Here is a 17770-nt window from a genome sequence, read left to right as displayed (position 1 = left end):
ATGAACCTGAGACTGAGGGAGACTGAGTCACTTGTCGAGGGTCACGTGACTAGCAAGCAACAGAGGTACAACTCCACCCCAGGCCTTCACCCTCAAATCTGGACCCTTTCCACTTCCTCCTACTCCCACCGACTACGTCCATCCCCTTCGGCTTACACAGCCTTTCCTCCCCAGGGTCTCATTATAAACTCCAAACTCCCCATGTCCATCCCTGTTTGATGACATCGTTTCCCAAAGCCACGCTGAAGGCAAATATTTACTCTTTGGGGATTGATCTGATTTTTCGAAGTAGCCAAAGGCCATTGGCAGCCAAATTTGGCTGGAAAATGTAGGTGACTATGTTAATGTGTGTAGGAAATTATCCCCAAACTTTGTGGTTTAAAACAACAAAAAAATATTTATTTCACACCATTTCTGTAGGACAGGAGTCTGGAGCAGCTTAGCTGGTAGTTCTGATTCTGGGTCTCTCAGGTGGCTGTGCTTAAATGTTGTCCTGGGCTGTAAAGTCGTCTGAAGGCTTGACTGGGGCTGGGGGATCTGTTTCCACTCATGTGGCTGTTGGCTGGAGGCCTCAGTTCGTTACCGCATGGGCCTCATGGTGGACTGCTTGAGTGTCCTCACAACATGGCAGCTGGCTGCTCCCACAGTGAGCAATCCAAGAGAGAGCACAGTGGAAGCCACAATATCTTTTATGCCCTAGCCTCAGAAGCCATACAATTCTGTAATAACCTATTTGTTATTCAGCATGGGCAGGGACTACATAACAGTGTGAATACCAGGAGGCAGGGATCATTGGAAACCCTTTTAGAGGCTGCTACCATGGTGACCCTCTCGAGGATGTGGTTTGGGTTCTAAAACTAGAGATAGAGGTTGTCTCTAGGCAATTCTAAGTCTTTGGCAGAAACTACTTCACTCACAGTGACTCATGGTGACCCACACACACAGAACAAAACACTGCCTGGTCCCGTGCCATCCCCATGCTCAGTTGCAGATCAGGCCCTTTCGACCCATAGGATTTTCACTGGCTGATTTTCGGAAGTAGATATCCAGGCCTTTCTTCCTAGTCTGTTTTAGTCTGGAAGCTCTGCTGAAACCTGTTCAGTATCATAGCAATATGCAAACCTCCACTGACAGATGGGTGGTGGCTGTGCATGAGGCTGTATGTGGGAATTGAACCTGGGTCTCCCACGTAGAAGGTGAGAATTCTACCACTGAACCACATTGTCCCCACTCCTGATGCACTAGATGTACTAAACAGCCCTTAACTAGGAGTCAGGAGACATGGGTTTGAGTCTCACCCTCCCGCTCAACTGTGTGACTTTGGGCATGCCATTCTCTCTCCTTAGGCCTTAGTTTCCCAATTTGTAAAGCAAGGGGCTTGAACCAGACCATTTCTGATATTCCTCCAGGCCTTGATTCTCCAAAAAGTCTCTTTGCCAATTCCCCTTCTTCCTTCGCTACAACCAATCCAGTGGGCCCAGCTCACAGAAGCCTGCAGGTCATTGGCTAGAAGTTTCCTTTTCTTCCATCATTAGCTTCAGCTTATGGCCAAGGCCTTTATATTTGTTGTTGTTGCTAGTTGCCATCAAGTCCATTCTAGCTCGTGGCATCCCCATGTGTTACAGAGTAGAGTTATTCAGAAGGGTTTTCTTGGCTTCTGAAAGGTCACAGCCTTGGAAGCCCTACAGAGCAGTCCTACTCTGCACACATGGAGTCACCATGAGTTGGAACTGACTCAATGGTAATTAACAACAATGCCAACAATCTTAACTGTAGCAAATTGCCAGGCCTTTCTTCTGCAGCACCCTGGGGTGGTTTCAAACCACCAACCTTTAGGTTACGTTGTTGTTGTTGTATACCACGGAGTCAATTTCTATTTACTGAGACCCTATATGACAGAGCAGAACTGCCCCCTAGGGTTTCCTAGGCTGTAGTCATTACAGGAACGAATCACCAGGTCTTCTCTCCTGCAGAGCCACTGGTGGGTTCAAACTGCCGACCTTCCAGTTAGCAGCCAAGCACTTATCCATGCACCCCCAAGGCTCCTTTTTTAGATTAGCAGGTGAGTACAAACCGTAGATGAGACCCTGAGCCTGAGGTGAGGTCAGAACAAGAAACCCAAAATAATGTCACTCTAAGAAGGCTTTTTTTTTTTTTTAAGAAGGCTGGGCTGGGGTGGGGAAGACGTGGGGTTCCATCCTGCTGGGAACCTACCGCAGACCTGCTGGGTCCTCTTTGGTGTCTCTGCTTTGGAACACTTTGAAACTCTGAGTGTCTCATAAAGGACATGCGCACTGTGAAGGTCTGCCATGGATGGAAGAAGAGCAACCAGTCACATCTGCAGCCTCACGGCCCATTCTGGCGAGGGGCTGGGCAACTTAGAACGTTCAGGAATGGGGTCCTTGGCTCTCCCATCCCCCATCCCAAGACAGTTCATTCCATCCTGACCATCAGGCCCCGGTTCCCAGGGGAGTCAAGACTTGAAAACACCCTCAAAGAAAGAAACTCATATTTCCTGAGTTACATTGTGCCCAGGGTCCCTAGGTGGTGCAAACAGTTAGTGCACTCAGCTGCTAACTGAAAGGTTGGAGGTCTGAGTCCACCCAGAGGCACTCAGAAGAAAGGTCTGGCTATCTACTTCCAAAACATCGAAAGCCGTGGAGCAGAGTTCTACCCTGACACACATGGCAGGGCCAGGAGTTGAAATGGAGTTGATGGTGACTGGTGGTGGTGGGTTGTGCCCAGGACTTAAGGAAGGCAACAGTGAGCCCCCAGCACACCCCCAAAATAAAGACAGCTCTCATGGAGCTTAAAATTGAGTGCGACAGATGGACACCAAATCGAATAGTCCCATAGGGAAAGGAACACTGGGCTCTAGTAAGGCTATCAGAGAACACAATGGGGCAATTGTTCTAACTGGGGACACTCAGGAGGGCTCCCCAGGAAAGAGATGGTTAACTGAGGTCAGAAGGAGATAAGGGTAAGAATAAAATGAGGAAGAGAATATCCACCCTCCAAGGACCTCATTACTTTTTCAAGGAAGGAAGGGCTCAGGGAGATTGATGGAGAGGAATGGTGGCGGGGGCGGGGGCGGGCAGTTAAGTGGGAAAGGCAGCTGGTGCCCCCCGCAGGGTGGCTGGAATTTGGATTAGTAGCTCTGGTGCCCTGAGCAATTTTCCTGAGTGGTCAGCACCTGGGAGGCATTCACAGCCCAGCCAGCAGCCAAGGGCAGGATTCCAGCCAATGAGAGTGCTCAAACCTTAGCACCGCCTGGGAGAAAAAAAGGGATATATGTTCCTCTACCAATCACGTCTTCTGGAAGCTGGCAGCGCCGTGCTTCCTCCTGGGTCCAGCCCCTCGAGCCACAGCCTGGCTGCCTGCTGCTCCAGCTCCGTTCCCCGCAGGTGGAACAGCAACAGGATTGTGCCCCTGGGCCTGGAAGGCCCCGGTCCTGGGCTGTGTCCCTGTGAAGTGGGCTCAAGGCTGGGACATCTTGGCCATCAGCATCCTTTGCAGACAGTGGCAAGGGCCTCCTTCTTTGGTCTCCCTGCTTCCACCCTAGCCTCCCTGCCCTCAGCCCTTCACCCAGGAAGCTGTTTGCAGTACGTACCTGAAAAGCTCAAGGCCAGTCACACCACTCCCCTGAGCCAGGCCTTCCAGAGGCTCCCGCCTCACTCAGCAAACAGCCAAACTTCTCCCAGAGCCTCTGAGCTCCTGGCCACATCCCCTGCCACAAGTTTGGAAGTCATACCTTCTCCTTTATTCAGTCCATATTTGGACAACCTACTTGGTGCCTGATTCATTCATTCATTCAACAAATATTTTTTGAGGGCTGTTTGTTATGCAGCATGACCTAGTGAAGACCCACTCACACAGGTCCCATCTAGCTTGATGTGCTTTGATCTTAGCTTCTGGAAGGGGGTGTTGGCCTTATTCACAGAGTAAACCAAAAACCAAACCTGTTGCTGTTGAGTCGATTCCAACTCATGGCGACCTCATGTGTGTCAGAGCCGAACTGGGCCCTATAGGGCTTGGGGTTTCAGTGGCTGTGAACTCATGGAAGTAGATCTCCAGGCCTTTCTTTCGTGGCACTTCTGGGTGGATTCGGACTACCAACCTTCTGGTGAGCAGTTGAGTGAAAACCATTTATACCATCTAGGGACTTATTTGCACAGTACAGGGACCCAAATTTGGAGGTTACTTTGTCAACTTTTTTGGCTGTTTCCTCACTTTGTGATCCTCCCTAAGAAGACGACTTCTCCTCTCTAGTCTAATAAAAGGATCTCAGACTGGTGGTTCCTGGCTACATGTAACCCAGAGATCTGCCTTTTTTGGCCCAAGTTCACTCATTCGTGCATGCAACAAACATTTATTGTACATATACCACCTATTGTAAGGAGCCCTGGTGGCGAAATGCTTAAGTACTCAGCTGCTAACCAACAGGTCAGCAGCTTGAACCCACCCGTAGCTCTGCGAGAGAAAGGACCTGGCGATCTCCTCCCATAAAGGTTATGGCCTAGGAAACCCTATGGGGCAGTTCTGCTCTGTCCTATAGGGTGGCTTTGTGTCGGAACCGACTTCAGAGCACACAACAATGACATCCACAGAATGAATACGGAGAATCGCACAATTGTAAGTTTCTGCGTGTCCACTCGGGAAAATCCTCTTCTTGGGTAAATGTGGATGGTGTGTGCCCCTCTTCAGCCAGGGCTGCGTCCATGAAAAAGAAACAGTCCTTGCCTCCTGGGAATTTGGGATAGCGCACTCAGGGAAGGAAAAGCTTCCAACCTGAGTGAACCACTACTAGCCACACAAAAAACTCTGCTCATCTCGAATTCCGAAAGCCACCCGTCATTTCTATTTAGCAAGGCTGGATAATTTCTGAAATTGATGGATGCTCATAGCATACACAAGAAGAGGATTTTTGCAACAACACAACCTTTTATTTGACTTACAGGCAGCTAAAATCATCCCAACCCATCCTTTTCAGCTGTCTTTACGGTGACTAACTCTCACAGACATCACCTTGAGAAAGAACCGTAGTATGCCAAAGTGGGAAGAATAAGCCTCGGGATCCAGGCTCACTGTGTGGCTGAGCATCCTGGGGGAGGCCGATTGTCCTCTCCAAGCCTCAATTTCTTCATCTGCAATGTGGGCTTGTGTGAACAAAGGGGGCCGGACCAGATGATCTCTTACTGCTTTAGGGCTCTTACACTGAGCTAAGAATTTTAAGGTGTTCTTGTCCATCTGCTAAGTGCAAGTTACTCGCTCCCTAGGGAGAAGAGGACTCAGGGGAGGGATCCCAAAGACTACTCCTTCTGCCCAGGCCAGTGGGGCAAAGCTGGAGGGGTGGGGTCCATCTCCTGGTCCCCAAAGCCCAGAAACTGTCACAGGATTCTACGTCCCTGACCCTCACCTTTCCTTCTCTGACCTCATCTCCTCCCCTGCTCACTGCACTTTAGCACCTTCTTGCTGCTTCTCAAACATGCTAAGGAGGTTACAGCCTTAGGGCTTTGACCTTGCTGGAATGCTCTCACCCCAGATACCGGCATGGCTCCCACCTACACTCTCTCAGGGTCTTGTTCAAATATGCCCTTTGGGAGAGGCTTTCTCTGAGTCCTCTGCCTAATGGACACCCCCAACACTCCACGTTGTTTTTCTTCCTCTGCTTTATTTTTTTTCCTAGGACTCATCCTTACCTGATATCTGGAGTCTGACTCCCTGTGCCCAGACTATCAGCTCCATAAGGTAGTGGTTTTCGGAAAGGACATCGTGTGTGGTAAAGTAGAAGGTCAGTGAGAACGAGGGAAACCCTCAGTGAGATGGACTGACGCAATGGCTGCAACAGCGGACCCCAGTGTACCTAATCGTGAGGACGGCACAGGGCCAGGCAAAGTTTCGTTGTTATATACATAAGGGCACCATGTGCTGGAGCTGGCTCGACAGCAGCTGACACCAACCAGACTGTGATCTTCTTCACCACTATATCCCCAGCACCTAGAACCTGGCACACAGCAGGTGCTCAAGAGGTATTCGTTGAACAAATGAGCAAGTGAACAGGTGTGCAGAAGCGGGGAGAGGTCTCTCCCCACCTTTACCCCCAGTTTGGACCATTCAGCCCCTGGCCCTCTGGGCCTTAAGATACGCACCCAGGATGTTAAAGCAGGTGGAGTTCTTGGGAACCCAGTTGAAAAAAGAGGATACTAAGACCTGGGGCAGGCAGGGGAGCTCCATCTCCCAGCTGGCTGAGACCATAGACCAAGTTGTCCTGAGTGGTTTTCTTTTCCTTTTTTTTTCATTGTGCTTTAAGTGAAGTTTACAAATCAAGTCAGTCTCTCATACAAAACCTTATATACACCTTGCTATGTACTCCTAGTTGCTCTCCCACTATCGAGACAGCAACCCTCCTCTCCACCCTGTATTCCCGTGTTCATTCAGCCCGGTTCTGTCCCCCTCTGCCTTCTCATCTTCCCCTCCAGGAGCTGCTCACATAGTCTCATGTGTCTCCTTGATCCAAGAATCTCACTCCTCACCAGTATCATTTTCTATCCCATAGTCCAGTCCAATCCCTGTCTGAAGATTTGGCTTCAGGAATGGTTCCAGACTTGGGCTAACAGAAGGTCCGGGACCATGACTTCCAGGGTCCTTCTAATCTCAGTCAGACCATTAAGTCTGGTCTTTTTACAAGAATTTGAGGTCTGCATCCCACTGTTCTCCTGCTCCGTCAGGGATTCTTTGCTGTGTTCCCTGTCAGGGCAGTCATCGGTTATAGCCAGGCACCATCTAGTTCTTCTGGTCTTAGGCTGATAGAGTCTCTGGTTTATGTGGCCCTTTCTGTCTTTTGGGCTCATGTTTTCCTTGTGTCTTTGGTGTTCTTCATTCTCCTTTGCTCCAGGTGGGCTGAGACCAACTGACACATCTTAGATGGCCGTTTGCTAGCGTTTAAGACTCCAGACACCACACACCAAGGTGGGATGCAGAATGCTTTCTTAATACATTTTGTTATGCCAGTTGACCTAAATGTCCCTTGAAACCGTAGTCCCTAGACTCCCACCCCTGCTACTATGGCCTTCGAAGTGTTAGGCTGTATTCAGGAAGTGAGTGGTTTTCTTGAAGTTAAGAACCTGAGCTTCTTTACTGCCCAGGCCACCCCAGCCCACGCTGGGCCTCTAGCCATGGCTAGAGCTAAACTTCTGTCCCTGTTGACAAGATGCCAAAGGATACCACTTCCTGTCCAGGACCCGGAGTCCCTTGTTAGGGAAGAGGGATAGGAGGAAGTGACGGTATTGGGAATTGGCTGGGGCTGGGTACTCTACATACACGCTCCTCTCCTATTGCTTTCACAGCAACCCAATGGGCTAGGAGTAGTTGTCCCCATTTTATGGATGAGCAAGGTGAGGCCCAGGGAAGTGAAGGCGCTTGCCCAGGTCACTTAAGCCAGCAAAGCACATCTCAGTTTCCTAGTCTGTTAAAAGCAATCTCAGGTCCAGGGCTGCTGCCTCCCCCAAGGAGGGAGGAAAGCTGTCAGTCAGCCAGGAGTACATCTCCTCCCTCCTCCCACGCCACCTGCCAGTGTCACATGGCACCAGAAGGGAGCAGAGCCGGCGGGGGTGCACCCCAAGGAGGCTGAGCAGGGAGTCCTGGGAGTTGCACCTGTGGGTGGCTGGGGAGTGGGCGGCGGCAGAAATGTGCACACGTGAGCTCGCTCACTTGCTCTTTCTTGAAGCTCCTCTGGATGCTGTTAGCCTGCTGGATCAGCGCCCCCCAGACTGGGGATCACGTTAGAAGCTTCAAGCATCAGACCACCATGCCAGCCTCCCCCTTCCCCCTCATCTGGCTTATTCAAGCATAAAATCCAGAAACCTATATGTCAGAACTGTGGGGTGGGGGTGAGGTGAGGTCAAGGTCCTTCTGAGAGCACAAATACAGCATATCTGTTCAATGCAGAAGCTCCAATGGCAGACTACCTGGAGCACAATTTGGGTTCCTTTCTGGCTGGTTGACCTCAGGCAAGTTCCTTGACCTCTCTGAACCTCCATTTCCTCACCGACTTTAACAGATAACATTTACCGAGCACTTGCTCCGGTAACAGGCATAGTTCGAAGCCCTGTATCTGTATTTAACCCTCCAAGCAACCCATGAAGCAGATATGAGTGTCATCCTGATTGAGACGTGAAGAAACTGAGGCACAAAGTGGTTAGGTAACTTGTCCAAGGCCACACAGCTGGGAAGCAGCAGAGCCAGGATTTGACCCCAGACAAATCAGGCTGCAGAGTCCCTGAGCGCCATCACTATTTCATCTGTCGTCTCTGTTGTTAGTTGCTGTCTGTTGAGCTGGCCCCGGCTCATGGCAATCTCATTATGTATAACAGAACAGAACCTTGCCTGGCCCTGTGCCATCTCCACGATGATTGTTATAGTTGGGTCTATTGTGGCAGCTGTTCTGTCAATCCATCTCACTGAGGGTTTCCCTCGTTTTTGTTGACCCCTACTTTACCAGCCATGACGTCTTTTTCTAGTGATTTGTCTTTCTTGATGATGTGCTCAGAGTAAGTGAGTCAAAGTCTTGCCAGCCTTGCTTCTAAGGGGAATTCTGGCTGTACTTCTTCTGAGACTGATTTACTAGTTCTTCTGGCAGTCCAGGGTATATTCAATATTCTTTGCCAATGATTTCATTCTACTTGCATCAACAATCAACGTCCGTGGAATCAGCAGTCAAGAAATCAAGTGATGTATTGCTTTGGACAAATCTGCTGCAAAAGACCTCTTTGAAGTCCTAAGAAGCAAAGATGTGTGCCTGATCTAAGCCATGGTCTCACATGCTTGTGAAAGTTCAACAATGAAAAAGGAGGATGGAAGAAGAATTGATGCACTGGAACTGTGTGTCTGTCGTCTACTGAGGATTTAATGAGATAAGGTGTATTAACTGCATAGCACCGTCCTGGCTCAGAGTAAACACTCAATAAATTATGATTATTATTAATATTAACAAGGTCATAGACCTTGGGAGAATCTAATGAAAGATACAGGCCTTCTTGGTAGAAGATGGCACATGTGTGCGCACAAACATTGCACACACTTTCATGGGGTTCCTGCCTCCTGAAGTTCATCCACCCATTTGGGGACCTCTACTCAAGCCCAACACTGTTATTTATATACTAGTGTCATGGATTGAATTGTGTCCCCCAAAAATATATCAACTAGGCTAGACCATGATTTATAGTACTGTGTGATTGTCCACCAATTTTTCATCTGGTATGATTTTCCTATGTGTTGTAAATCCTACCTCTGTGATGTTAATGAGGCAGGACTCAATCTACAAGATTAGATTGTATCTTAAGTCAATCTCTTTTGAGATATAAAAGGCAGACATGAGCAGAGAGACATAGGAACCTCATACCACCAAGAAAGCAGAGCTACGAGCAGAGTGTGTCCTTTGGACCCAGGGTTCCTGCATGGAGAAGCTCCTTGACCGGGGGAAGATTGATGATAAAGACCTTTTCTGAGCCAATAGAGAAGAGAAAGCCTTCTCCTGGAGCTGGTGCCCTGAATTTGGACTTCTGGCCTACTAAACTGTGACAGAATAAACTCCTGTTTGTTAAAGCCATCCACTTGTGGTATTTCTATTATAGCAGCACTAGATAACCAAGACAACTAGGAAGGGTGAGGAGAGGACATGTTGAGTGTAGTCACATACATTACTACTTCATTCCATCCTCTGAGGTGGGCAGATGAGGAAACTGAGGAAAATGTCCAAGGTCCCATGGCAAGCTGGTGGCACCTGTCTCCCCTCTTCTCAGAGTGTCACCCTCTCTCTGGCTGTGAATTACCCAGAAACACAAGCCAAGGTAAGGAATGGAGTTCTCATGGTGTGCCCTGCTGTGCACACACTCAGTGAAAGGTATTTGTTGAGTGAGTGACATAAGGTCATGAGTGGGTTCACTCCTGGGTCAGGAACTCAGAGCTCCCGAAGTCTAGCTCCTCTCCTGGACTCTTACAGCTCCTCGTGAGAAGCAGGCAGAGGAAATGCAGAAGAGCAGGAGAAATCCTGGTACGTTACCCCCTTTTTACAGGCAAGAAAACCCGGTCTCCAAGCCTGAGTTGACTTACTCAGTCTCACACCTAAATGGTGGAAGCCAGGGCTGGAAATCAGGTCTCTTGATGCCCAGGCCAGAGTTCAGGCATCTGTGGCTGTAGGGAGGAACTCTGAACTCGGAGTCAGAACTTGACTGACATTTATTACTGCTATGGCCGTGTTGTTGTTGTCACTAGGTGCCATCAAGTCAGTTCTGACAAATAGTGACCCTATGTACAACAGCAGGAAACACTGCCCAGTCCTGTGCCATACTCACCATTTTTGCTGTGCGTGAGCCCATTGTTGCTGCCACTGTGTCAATCCATTTGATTGAGGGCTTTCCTCTTTTTCGTTGACCCTATACTTTACCAAGCATGATGTCCTTCTCCAGGGACTAGTCCTTCCTGATAACATGTTCAAAGTACGTGAGACGTAGTCTCGCCATCCTCACTTTTAAGGAGCATTCTGGCTGTACTTCTTCCAAGACAGATTTGTTCGTTCTTCTGGCAGTCCATGGTATATTCAATATTCTTCAGCAACACAATAATTCAAAGGCGTCAATTCTTCTTTGGTCTTCCTTATTCATTGTCCAGCTTTCAGATGTATATGAGGCGACTGAAAACACCATGACTCGGGTCAGGTACACCTTACTCCTTAAAATGATATCTTTGCTTTTCAACGCTTCAAAGAGACCTTTTGCAGCAGATTTGTCCAATGCAATGCATCTTTTGATTCCTTGACTTCTGTTCCCATGGACATTGATTGTGGATCCAAGTAAAATGAAATTCTTGACAACTTCAATCTTTTCTCTGTTTATCAAAATGTTGGTTATTGGTCCAGTTGTGAGAATGTGTGTTTTCTTTATGTTGAGGTGTAATCTACACTGAAAACTGTGGCCTTTTATTTTCATCAGTAAGTGCTTCAAGTACTCTTCACTTTCAGCAAGGAAGGTTGTGTCATCTGCATATTGCAGGGTGTTAATGAGTCTTCCTCCAATTCTGATGCTGCGTTCTTCTTCATATAGTCCAACTTCTCGGACTATTTGCTCAGCATACAGATTGAATAACTGTGAAAGGATACAATCCTGATGCACACTTTTCTACGGCTATGGCTGTAGGCAAACCAAATGGCCCCAGTTGTTACATTTGCAAAATGGTGGTATTATCTGCCCTTGTAAAGCTGCAATAGAATTAATCAGTTTGACAATTGTTTGAAGTTGTCTGGCATGTCCCCCTCATTTGTCAAACAAGAACGGTAATGCTTACTCAGCCAGGTTGTTATGAGGATTAAATGAAACAAAGTAGATAGCATGCCTGGCATAAAACTACTGCTCAGTAAGTGGTAGCTGTTATTACGGAGGTTATCATCACAATGCCGAGCCCACAGGATGTATCCCTATGAATGTTGCATGACTGGATAGCTGGACCAATAGAGAGGCCAACAAGTGGTTGGCAGACCAGTGGGACGTGCAGTGGATGAATGGACGGATGGGTGTATGGATGGATGGATGAGAAGAAGGTGGCTGAACAGGCGAGAGAATTTGACGACAGGACAGGTGGATGGATGAATACATAGATAAATGGAGAAAAGTGAGAGAGAAAAATTTTAGTGTAGACCAACAGGTGAATGAGGGAGCAAAGGATGGATAGAAGGATGGATGATTGGATGGATGAATGAATGAGAGGGTGGACCAATAGCAAGCAGACAGAGAGATTGGTGGATGGTCAGATTAGTGGATGGATGGATGGATGGATGGATGGATACATGGATGGATACATGGATGGATACATGGATGGATACATGGATGGATACATGAGTGGAATAATTGGGGAAAAATAAATGCATTGACCAAAAAGCAGGAAAACAGGGAGATGGATGGATGAAGGACCAGGGAGTAGATGTTGCTTCCACTTGAACTGAAGCTGAGAAGTTGGAAGTGGTATGGACATTAAGGATGGGAGAGAAAAAGAGGTCAAGAACTTCTTTCTCCAACAGGGCGACCTTGGGAGGGAGGCCATTGAGCTGTTGCTTATTGTATTCCAATATCTATGCTTGGAATAGAAGTCCTATAGAGCAAGATGACTGGGAAGAGGACAGGTACAGGGGCCCCGACCGTCACATTCACACACTGCTTAATACCGAGTGCAGGTGGGAAAGTCGTCTTGGGGGAACCCTGTCCCCGACCACCCAGAGCTTTAGGTAGTCCAGCTCTCCCAGACATGGTATCAGCACCTTAGCAGAGAAGGGACCCTCAGCTCAAGAGGCTTTTGGCAGAAGCAAACGCAGAGTGTGTGCCTGGGGACTTATTGGGGCTGGCCAGAAGAACAAAATGTCCCATTCACCAAGGACTCTTCAGCAGGAAGAGACCTACCCTGGGAGGGAGGAGCCTTGAGTTTTATTGCTGGCACAGCCACCAATGCACTGAGTGGCCTTGGAAAACCCCCTTCACCCTCCAGCTTCAGTTTCCTCCTTGGTAATTTGAGCCAAATCATCTCCAGGGTCCCTTTCAGTATAGACAACCTATGACTTTCTGATTCTCAGGTTTCCAGTAGCATCCTACGGAGGGGGCCAGATAAGTGGGGTGAGACCCTGGGGAAGTGAGCGAGAGGGGAGGGTGGTTGGGTGGTGGTCATCCCACTCCTCAGATGGTGCCCCAGAGTCTAAGAGCCTATTTCAGTCCATTTAGGGTTTAGTTGACAATGAGGACACCTTGCAAGGGTTCCCACTTCATTCAGGTGAAAGCTGAAGTCTCCACAATGACCACCACTTGCCATCAGGGCCCTACAGGCTCTGACCCCCTCCCTCTCTAGATCCTTCTCTTTCCACTTTGCCCATGGCTCACCCCACTCGGGCCCCACGGCATCTCTGGTGTTACTTAAACAGGCCAGGCAGCCCCCACCTCACTCACTGACCCCAGGGAACCACGTTGCCCCTCCCTCAGCTCCTGCATGACTACCTATTTAAATCACAACCCCTGTCCCCACCCAGCACACCCTATCCCCCCAGCACTTACCACTAACACACTGTTTTATGTATTAACTGTCTTCTCCCAAAGCAGAATGGCACCCTCACGAGGGCAGGGCCATCCCTTGGTCTGGCTCCTGGTGCACAGTGCAGGCTCAGTATTATTTGCCGTGATCATTGAATAGCTGTCTTGCAGTAAGGAGGAGAAGAAGCACTAACACAGTGTTATAAGGAGCCCTGGTGGTGCAACAGTTAAGCGCTTGGCTGCTAACCGAAAGGTTGATGGTTCAAACTTACTCAGCAACTCTGTGGGAGAAAGGCCTGGTGATCTGCTCTAGTAAAGATTACAGCCTAGAAAACCATATGGGGCAGTTCTACATCATCACATGGGGTCAAGATGAGTTGAAATAGACTTGACGGCACCTAATAACAACAACAACAGGAGTCTCCCAGTGGTGCAAATGGTTGATGCTCAGCCTCTAACTGAAAGGCTGGAAGGTCGAGTCCACCCAGAGGTGCCTCGGAAGAAAAGCCTGGTGATCTACTACCAAAAAATCAGCCACTGAAAACCCTATGGAGCACAGTTCTACTCAAACACACATGGGGTGGCCATGAGTTGGAGTCAACTTGTTGGCAATTGTTCTTCATATATTTTTTTAATTGTGTGCCAGGTACAGTGCTGAGGCCACTCATTTATTGCTCACGGCACCCCCATGAGGTAGACATGTTATTATTGCCTATTTTGCAGGTGAGAAAGGAGCCCTGTTCGCAAAGAGGTTAAGTGCTACACTGCGGTTTGAATCCGCCAGCTGTTCCTCGGAAGAAAGATGTGGCAGTCTTTCTGTGAAGATTACAGCCTGGAAACCCTATGGGGCAGTTCTACTCTGTCCTACAGGGTCGCTACGAGTCAGAATCAAATCAACAGCAATGGGTTTGGTTGTGTTGCAGACAAGAAAGCAGAGGCTCAGAGAAGAAGGGATTTGCTCAAGGTCCTACAGCAAGGCTGAGACTAGACACGTCAGAGTCTGGCCCAGAGTCATCCCACAAGAGCTCATGGAGTTAGTGAAGTCCCAGCCCTGCCATTACAGGATTGTAGCCTTGGGCAAGCCCTTTCCCCTCTCTGAGCCTCAGTTTCTTCATCTGTAAAATGGGGCAATCACAGCCTTGCCTTCACAGGGCTTTCTGAGGATTGAGAAGGCCAATGGGTATAAGCTCTCTATGTAAAGAGCTGTGCCTGTGTCCTTGGGTGTCATGGTGATGCCCATGACCTGCCCGCCAGCCCTTCCTGGCCTCTCAGACAAGCCCAGGACCCAGGCTCAGTTCCAGAATAGTCCATGGTAATGCTGCTAACTGTCTTGGGATCAGAGATTGAGCCTCTCCTCTCCGGGCCCCACTTTCCTCCAAGCTCTGCTGGATGAGGCCCCTCGGGAATTTCTCAGCAGCTGTTGGGACTGGACAGGCCACCCGGGAGGGGTGGAGCAGGAGGGGACAGGAAGACCTCAGAGCTTTTCCCAGGCTGAAGGCCACCAAGGAGCCATTTTTGCATTCCTTGCCACAGCTGGCCGGGGCTCCTGACGTGGCTTTCCCAGACCCCACTGGCCCCTGTCTGCTGGGGATAAACACGGGGAGGTGTGCTCAGGAGGGGACAGGAGGGCCTTTCAAAGAAGAGAGCTTACTGGGGCCGGACCCACACATACCCTGTCAGCTTGGGAGGCAACTGCAAACCTCTTGGGTAACGCCAGGCCTCAGTTTCCTCATGTGGAAAATGGATTTGGACTAGATGGTTTAGCCATGACTGCCCAGTGCTGGAGGCCAGAACAGACTAATCAGACCCCGCCCCCCGCCCCCCACCACCCCAGCCACCCATCCCCCACTCACTTCTCTGAGCTCTGGCCTCAGGCTCCGCATCTGTAAAATGGGTTGGGCTGGAAGATTCTGGAAATCCCTTCCCATTCTGCCATTCTGCCATTCTGTTATAGCTGGAAGAAGAAAGAGGGGTAGGGCTGGAAAGGAAAGAGCACTTAGTCAGCTCCAACTGTATGCCAGGTGTTTTTCAAACATTATTTCATTTGTCCACCAACACAAGTCTGTCATGTAGCTCCGTTTCAAATTCCATCTTCTACCACTTCGTGGGTTTTACCACTTCCTAGTTACTTGACCTTGGGCATGGACCCAAGCTCTCAGGCCCTCAGTTTCCTCACTTGTAACTACAAATGATGACAGCTATAACGCAGGGAAAGCCCTGGACACAGCGCCTGGCACCGCTGTTGAGTGACCATGTGTGGTAATAGGAGTAATAAGGATAATGCCACTTGCTGTCGAGTGGATTCCAACACATGGCGGCCCCACGTGTGTCGGACAACTGGGCCCCATGGGGTCCTCGGTGGCTGAGTTTTAGGAAGCAGATGACCAGGACTCTCTTCTGGGGCACCTCTGGACGGACTCAAACCTCCAACCTTTCAGTTAGCAGCTGAGCACATGAACTGTTTGCAACACCCGGGGACTGGTAATCACTCTCAGTTAAGGAGGACTTGGTTTGTGCCAGACACTGAGCTGAGTATTGAGCTCATGCAGACATGATCCCGGCCCTCATGGAGCTTACAATAGAGCCAAGGAGAAGACTTAGAACAAATAATCACACAAATACTTACGTAATTATGGTGGAGGCCCAGGGAGGTCACATAGCTGGGAAGAGAAGTGGACAGGGTTTACATGCAATCGTCTGACTCCCAAGTCTTTATTTTCCCGCGGCTCTCAGCCTCTCAAGGGTGGTTGAGGCTGACCTTCTTGTGTTTCAGCAGAGGAAGCTGGGGACCAAAGACAGGAAGTGACGTGCCCAAAGTCACCCAGGGTGGCCAGATGCAGACCCAGGTCTCTGGGCGCCTTGCCCAAGTTCCTCCCAGGGGAGACGCTCTGAGGTGCAAAGCAATGATAATGACTAGTAACAGAGTGCTCACGGGGGTTTGCTCTGTGCCAGGAGTCAGGAAGGACATTTTATATGCCTGATCCCAGTCTCCATGACGCCCCATGAGAGAGACTCACTATCCCGTCTCATATGTGCCCAGGATCTGACATTTCAAGGCATCATAGAGACATACTTGCTAGAGTAGGGTCTTGGTTGAACCCCCAGATTCAAGTTTGCCTGACTTCCAAAACCATCCCTAACCCCTGTGCACCTCCCCCTGCCAGCTGGCTGGTCTGCAGGGGCCCTCCCTGCCCGGGGAGGAGCCTGGTGGCTGTGGTCCTGCTTAATCCCAGGGGAGGCATTCCTCCCGGGGACAGCCTCAGGGAGACAAGCGACCTCCTGGCACCATCTAGTGGCTCCGAGGAGATATGCTACTTCCCCGTGTAGCCTTGGCGGACCTACAGAGGCACCAGGTACCGTGGAGTTGGCTACAACTCAAGACGACCTCATGGTGTCAGAGTAGAACTGAGTAGAAGAACCCTGCCCCATAGGGTTTTGAATGGCTAATTTTTCAGAAGTAGATTGCCAGGCCTTTCTTCTGAGACACCTCTGGGTGGACTCGAACTATCAACCTTGTAGTTAGCAGTTGAGTGTTTAACCAATGCATCACCCAGGGATGTCCACAGAGTCACAGGGAGAGATAATAACAGAATGTCTTCGTCCTCCACCCAGCTTGATCCTTGTAGCAAATTGGCAAGGTTGAACTGGATGTGGTCAGAATGACCGCTCTCATTTCCAGTTGAGGAAACTGAGGTCCAGAGAGGGGACTGACACCCACCCTGTCAGGGGCAGGTCTAGGTGGGGTTGGCAGGGAGTTGGGACATGCTTTAAGCCTGAGCAGAGAGCCTGGCCAGTCCCTGGGAGGCCAGGACAAATGAACCCTTCATGGGGGCCTTTGAGGGATGGTGGGACACTGAGACCCAGAAGGGAGAAGGCGAGCCCAGGGTCCTACCACAAGCCAGAGGCCAAGCCAGGACCCCAGATGGTCTGCTTCTCTGCCTCTGTTCCATGCAGACACGTGGGCTCCATGTCCATTTGTGGGAGGCCAGGGGAGATCAGAGTATGAGGCTATGCTGTTCTGAACCTGACCCTGGAGGGCCCATAGCCCAGGGATGGGAGGAGGGTGTGGCTGGTGGGAGCTGGATTAAGGGCTAGCTACTGGGGATGGGAAAGGGACACCTAGAAAGGAGGGTAGACTTGGCCAGGGTCTGGAAGAGGCAGAAGGGTCTGGAAGGGGCAGAAGGCCCTGTCCCCTCCTCCTTTGCCTCCTAAGCAACCCCTTCCCCTCTGGGGCTCCCTCCCTCCATCCATCCCCATGCCAACTGCCCTGGGCCAGGCCTCACCATCTTGCTCCCCTACCCCTCTCCTCTCAGTGGCCAGAGGGGCACCTACAACACAAATCCATCCCTCCCTGTCACTCCCATCCGACAGGAAAGCACACTCAATTGTTGCAGTCAAGGCCACCCCCCCCCCGCCCTTGAGCCGACCTCTTTCCCTCCTCTGCTGCCGGTGTCCACGGAGACCCAGAATCTCAGCTCTCAGAAATGACAGGGAGCTGTCTGCCGTCCCCTGACAGACCTTTGCCTCCCTCACAGCCCACCATGCTTTGTGTTCACAGATCTTTTGTCCAGAATGCTCTCTCCTCCTTCCCTTGTCCTCCTGCCTCTTCTTTCTGGACTCAGTTCACATGTCCCTTCTCTGGAAAGCCTTCCCAGGACCCCGTCCTCCATAGGTTCAGAGAGATCACCCCCTTCCCAGCCCCCACC

The 17770-nt window shown here is 50.0% G+C and overlaps 1 long non-coding RNA gene across 1 annotated transcript; it reads right to left on the bottom strand.

Moving 5' to 3' along the window:
- Positions 1-409: 409 nt before the first annotated feature.
- On the bottom strand, positions 410-15909 carry LOC135231346 (uncharacterized). The gene is made up of 3 exons (XR_010321991.1): positions 15691-15909; positions 14918-15042; positions 410-635 (listed from the first exon to the last, which is right to left on the bottom strand). It is a non-coding gene; the product is annotated as an uncharacterized LOC135231346 (long non-coding RNA).
- Between the last annotated feature and the right edge of the window lie 1861 nt (positions 15910-17770).

The sequence above is a fragment of the Loxodonta africana genome, chromosome 4, assembly GCF_030014295.1.
Source record: "Loxodonta africana isolate mLoxAfr1 chromosome 4, mLoxAfr1.hap2, whole genome shotgun sequence".
NCBI lineage: Eukaryota > Metazoa > Chordata > Mammalia > Proboscidea > Elephantidae > Loxodonta > Loxodonta africana.
Note: the sequence above shows the minus strand (reverse complement) of the source record. Positions and strands in the feature narration are given on the sequence as shown.